The sequence below is a fragment of the Podarcis melisellensis genome (assembly GCF_964234715.1).
Source record: "Podarcis melisellensis genome assembly, chromosome: 2".
NCBI classification, from domain to species: Eukaryota; Metazoa; Chordata; class Lepidosauria; order Squamata; family Lacertidae; genus Podarcis; species Podarcis melisellensis.
The window spans coordinates 74,999,861-75,006,253 of record NC_138529.1 but is presented as its reverse complement, the minus strand read 5'-3'; the positions used below and the strand labels follow the sequence as shown (position 1 = coordinate 75,006,253).

At 42.5% G+C, this 6,393-nt stretch overlaps 1 long non-coding RNA gene across 1 annotated transcript; it reads right to left on the bottom strand.

Annotated features, from left to right (window-relative positions):
* Positions 1-1,957: 1,957 nt before the first annotated feature.
* On the bottom strand, positions 1,958-6,393 carry LOC309364153. Its single transcript, XR_014165756.1, has 2 exons — positions 4,774-6,393; positions 1,958-2,724 (listed from the first exon to the last, which is right to left on the bottom strand). It is a non-coding gene; the product is annotated as an uncharacterized lncRNA (long non-coding RNA).

Below are 6,393 nucleotides of genomic sequence, written 5' to 3'. Positions count from 1 at the left end.
TCCATCCACTCAGTCCTGGTAATTAAAAGCAAGCTGAAAGTGCAGAATGCTTGAGAACAGGAGACCTGCTGAATTAGGCCCATTGAGTCCAGCATCCTGCCCTCACACACACGACAAGAGCATAATGGCACTCTCACCATTTGTGGTTCCTAGCAACAGGGACATACTGCCTCTCATGCCTGAGCTGCGTGACTAGTAGCCATTGACAGCTTTATCCTTCACGAATCTGTCCAGTTCCTTTATAAAGCCAATTCTGCCACTAAATCTAATACTAAATATAGGGTAGTGAATTTCATAGTTTACCTATGTGCTGTGTGAAGCAGGACTTCCAACATGCAGCTTCATTGAATGGCCTTGTCTTCTAGTATTATATGAGTAGAGGAGGTGAAAAAAAATCTCTCTATCCACTTTCTCTACTTTTATAGACTTTACTTGCATGAAAAAATACAAGGGGTTGTGTCCCTTTTGCTTCACTTGCCAACCCACTGCCATGCCACTGAGCTTTCCCTTCCCACCCCGCACAACTACAGAGCTCACTTCTCATCTTTCCAGCACCATTTCTTAAGCCTCTTCTATTATGCAGCTCCACTTTGCACCCATTTTCACCTTCGTCCCATGCCCACGCCTTCCCCCTCATTTTGTGCAACCCCTCCTAGCACACAAACCGCCTCCATGGTAACCTCCTGCATCTTCCTTCTCCCACGCATTGCAACTACTAAGCACCCTATTCTTGACCCTTTCATGCCTCTGCTTTCATCTTCAACCCCATTCCAATGTTTCCAAATCCCTCCTTATGGGCAACCTCCTTTGCACCCCAGTTTTCACCTTTACTCCCTCCCCCTTGCTCCTCCTAGCTTTTCTCAATCCTCCCTTGCACATAGTAAAGGAAAAGGGACCCCTGACCATTAGGCCAGTCGTGACCGACTCTGGGGTTGCAGCGCTCATCTCGCTTTATTGGCTGAGGGAGCCGGTGTTTGTCTGCAGAAAGCTCCCGGGTCATGTGGCCAGCATGACTAAGGCACTCCTGGCGAACCAGAACAGTGCACGGAAACGCCGTTTACCTTCCCGCTGGAGTGGTACCTATTTGTGTAGATAACATGGAGTGGCAGTGGGAGACAAGTATTCCTAGAGCTCAGCATAGATAAAGGTAAAGGGACCCCTGACCATTAGGTCCAGTCGTGGCCAACTCTGGGGTTGTGGCGCTCATCTCGCTTTACAGGCCGAGGGAGCCGGCGTACAGCTGCCGGGTCATGTGGCCAGCATGACTAAGCCACTTCTGGCGAACCAGAGCAGTGCACAGAAACGCAGTTTACCTTCCTGCCGGAGCGGTACCTATTTGTCTACTTGCACTTTGACGTGCTTTCGAACTGCTAGGTTGGCAGGAGCAGGGACCGAGCAGCAGGAGCTCACCCCGTTGCGGGGATTCGAACCGCCAACCTTCTGATCGGCAAGTTCTAGGCTCTGTGGTTTAACCCACAGCGCCACCCACGTCCCCCCTTGCACATAGGTCAAGCCTATTTCCATGCCTCATCACCTCTCCTATTGTGCGGTCTTTTTTGCATACACACGGACACCTGTATCACCTTTGCCCCCTTTTCCCTACCTTCTCCTTCATCCTTTTTGCAACTTTTTCCTTGCACACAGGCCATCACCCATTTCCATGTCCCCCTCCTATTCTACAGAGCCCATGCTGATACATACTAATTTTTCTTTAAGATGAATAGAACATTATGAGCAAGTTAGAGAAGGCTAAGTTCAGCTGATGGTGAATGTTGTACATATATTGGTGTTTGCTTGTTTGCTTCTAAATTACCATATTGAAACTGGAACATCATGCTGAAGAGAACAAATAGTTTCAGGAGTGAAATATATTATGGGAATGTAGTACTCTGGACTGTTTGAGGGCTTTGCATCCTTTATCTCTTTCATATGAAGCAGCTGAGGAATAGAAGAAGGAGAAGTTCCAAACAGGCAATTTATTCCCTTTTAGTCCGCCTCCCTTCTCACTGTTTTCAAATGATGGCAGAAGTTTAAAAAAGAATTAAGAAGCTATTTAATCACATCCCTCTTTTAGGTTGCTTGAGCTCAAACCTGCTCAGATATTAGAGATGACAGCAGCCTTGTTTGTTTAGACTGGCTTTTAGTGCCCAGTGATAAGGATAGAGTCCATCTTCTGCATATGTGGAAAATCCAGGTAGTTGTCTCAGCTTCAGCCCCCTCCTTTTATTAAAGGGGTGGTGGTGGCCTACTTTACAGAGTTATGGGAAGGATAACTTCAATATAGCTCTTCGTAAGCACCGTGCATTTAATCCTGCTTACATCTTGCAGAGTCCATGTAAAATTGGCATTAGTTTTGAGGAATTCACAGCCAAAACAAGAACTGTTCAGTAGGAAGGCTTATTTAGGTAATCAGAACCAAAATAGGGATATAAAAAGAAACAGGAAATAGAATCCTAACCCACACTTAAAACCTAACCCATTGACTTCAATACCAGAAGTCACAAACCAGAGCATACTACTTATTCATACAATAAAAGACCATGGGTTAAATCCAGCCTTGCAACTCAGAGTAGAACAGCTTCTGATCAGAGAAGAAACTGGGATCCAGTGGAGGCTTCCCGCTGGAGGAAGGAGATGGGGTGGTAATTTTTGCTGATTCTCCCGTCAGTTCCAGCATTGCCTCCCAGACTGTTCCACTGAGTTTTATTCTAGAGGAACAAGGAGCTGTAAGGGAAAGGAGGGATGGATGAAAATTGCTGCCCATCCCTTTACCAATGCCAATGACACTAAGTCATGCTCCAATCTATCATCATCATCAGGAGGAGGAGGAAATCAAAGAGAATAGATAACAAGAAACAATGGTTTGTTTTAACCCTGGTTTGTGCAACAAATCATGAGTTGTTTTACAGACTAGCAAACAAGCCAAGGCTTATTTCACAAAAGCTTGGTTTATTTCCCAGCTTCTCTAGTCTTATGTCTTTGTAGCTTAGCAAGCATATGTGGCAAACAAATCATGGTTAAGCAAAGCTATTATCAACTTGGTGAGTATCCAATCAACTTGGATAATACATGTGTTAGTCTTAAAAGATTAGAAGGGTCAAGATGGCAAACCTTTTAAATGGCTTTGCTCTTCAAGAGAGCTGCATTTTAGATTCATTGTGACTACAAAATCATCATCATCATCGTCATCATCTGCCGATTTGACTGGGTTGCCCCAGCCACTCTGGGCAGCTCTCCCAACAAATATTAAAAACACAATCAAACATCAAAAAAATTTCCCTATACATGTCTTCTAAAAGTCAGATAGTTGTTTATTTCCTTGACATCTGATGGGAGGACGTTCCACAGGATGGGTGCCACTACAGAGAAGGTCCTCTACTTGGTTCCCTATAACCTCACTTCTCGCAGTGAGGGAACTCCAAGAAGGCCCTTGGAGCTGGACCTCAGTGTCCGGGCTGAACTATGTGGGTAGAGACACTCCTTCAAGTATACAGGGCTGAGGCTGTTTAGGGCTTTAAAGGTCAGTGCCAACACTATGAATTTTTAGGAATTCATAAGAATTTATTTGTTTTAGAAGCAAACCATCTAAAATGAGGTGCAGACGAACCATTTTTTGGAACATTTTATGCTTTTGGTAGACTGCTGTGTGTTGGGGGCTTTTGCAACAACTGTATAATTACACAAGAGAGAGCAAAAACCTCTGTATAGTGAAACAAGGAAGTCAGACTTCTGCCTTTCTTCACCACCTCAAAATTTTAAAACAGCAGATAGAAAGTGTTTTGATTATTCTGCAACGGTAACATGATTTTCCAGTGGACCAAATGTGGCTTTAGGCAGAATTTTCTTTGATCATATAGCTCGCTTTGAATTCAATGCATGGATAATTGAAAACTGAGAGTTATAAATTCTGCAACATGGTGCTCCAATGAGGAACTGACTTAAATCTACCAGAGGGTTTAATGCTTGAGCCATCTCTGCAGGGGCTGGCAACATCTAAAAGTAAATTAAAAAAAAAACCCTGCCCGAAGAGCATTAGGTTTATGGCTGTAAAAATACGCCTATGGTGTGCTGTAGGACACTGAGATCATTGCTGTTCTTTAGCACAACAACAACATTTCAGTTTGGCTTCTAAAACCTGCTCTATGACACCATCTGGAGGGGAAAAATAAGCATAGCTCACACAATTCTATGTACAATAGGCCAACCTTCTGCATCACTAGAAAAATATCATATATCATCCTTCTCTAACTTGGCATCCTCCCAACTGTTTTGGACTACAGTTTTCATCTGTGCTGGCTGGGGTTGATGGGAGTTGCAGTCTAAGAGATCTGGAAGATACCAGATTGGGGAAGTCTGCCATATATGAACACCCACAGTTATATCTAAACAGGTGTATTTACATCCTGTACTATGCCCATAAATCAAAGTAGCTTACTTATATAGTGTGCACATGTGGTTAGGGGGGGAGTAAATTGGGTGCTAGATAAATGCTATTAAAAAGCAGGTGGGGGAGAAGCAGATCCTCTTAATTCCTCCCTTTATCTTCTTCTTTCTGCACCATGGAGATTGAAGAGTAGGAAAACAAAGCTAGAACAGAAAACACAGTAAAATCAGATAGCAAGGATCTGGATATATCAGGCACTTCTTCTTATGAGGCCTTGCACAAATTACTGTCTTGTAGCCTAGTTTTATAGCACTTATGCAAGAATGAAGATATACCGTAGCCTTGAGTGCTTGGAACAGGGTGAGAAATACCTAAATACAATTATTTACCTGCTTTGACAGTGCCAAATGCTGGTAAATATAACAGTGATTTCTCAGGCAGTGTGGAATCCTCCTGGTGTATATACCATTCAGCCACGACCCAGGATTCTTTGCATGATGCAGCTCCTGGGTAGATGGGAGCTTGTAAGAGAAGCCAATGAATTCATACACTTCCACTGTCACTTTGGAGGGAACTAAAAATAAGTCTTGTATCAATCTGTTAGAAAGCAACAGATGATGGCTTGGCAATTGTGAGCCATATGCTTCTCTGAGCCTTCCGTTCCATGTTGGAAGTGAATTAGCAATACAGTATAGCACTCTCTAAACTGGTGTAGGCTACTTTTCCTTACTTAATGACCATTTAAAAAAAGAAGAGAAAATTAATATGGCTGAGGTAAAATAAGCTTTTTAGATACAGTCGTACTTTGTTTTGCCAAAAAGGACGCAGGGCAAAGCGCCGCTCTGCACACGCGGACGGAGCAGTTTGCTCTTCTGTGCATGCGTCATTTAGCACTTCTGTGCATGTGGGAGCAGCAAACCCGGAAGTAACACGTTCCGGTACTTCCAGGTTTGCTGCGAATGTTCACTGGAATAGATGCTAGACAAGGCAGATGTTCATGGAGGTATTACTGTACTAGGCTGCTTCAGACATAGTTATATTGGCTTACTAAACCATGCTTTACTAACCCAGGGACAGGAAGGGTGTCCATATGTTGCCACATCCTGTTCCCCTCACACATGGGCTTTGGCATTGAACATTGTTTGCATATAAACCATAATTTACCACCGTACTCAGACCTGAAAACTTTGGTTTAAATGATCCACAATCTCAAACCAAAGCTGGCACACAAAGGAAGAGATAAAACAGTGTGCCAGCATGGCAGATTACCTTGGTTTCACAAACTGGAGTTTATCAAGTGGCAATCGTTACTTCTTAGCTGGCCCACTTTGTATTATCTAATTAAAATTGCCATTGGTTCTTTTTTTCAGGGAACCATACTGTGCTTTATACACCTGTAAGGGATATTTGAGAATTTTCACATATGTGGCTAATAAGAATAGCTTCAGGCACAACTTCCCCCCAAACCAAGTGCTTAGAAAGGCATCTGGAGTACAACTAATTATTCACGATGGTTTTTGTCCAAGATAGCCATCATTATCTGCTTTGAAACTGTTGTTTTGTTAGAATTTATGAAGTATTCTTTTTCTATAGCAAGACTCAAACACTGAAAATTAGGAAAGACAAAACGTAATTTCTTTCTTTATTGGTGCAATTGTATCTTGACCTACCCTACAAAAATGTTAAATATATTTTGCCCTTCTTACTAGCTGCATTTAGAAGCAACTAGACTTGTCATTTTAGCAGAATGTAGGATATGGTCAGTTTTTTAATCCAATTTCAACCATGTGTTAAAACTGACATTAGTGAAAAACCATAATCCTGAGTTTGGATGAAAAGACAAGATGAGTTTAAAGGAAACAGACTAAACACTGTTTAGTCTGTTCACAGCTTCCTTCTGTTTGTTTGTGTAGAACTGTATTTTATGCATTAGCATTTTGTTTTTAAAATGCCCATGGAGAACTTACTGCAAGAAAGAGTACCATGCTGGAAATTGCTCTTCAGCCATT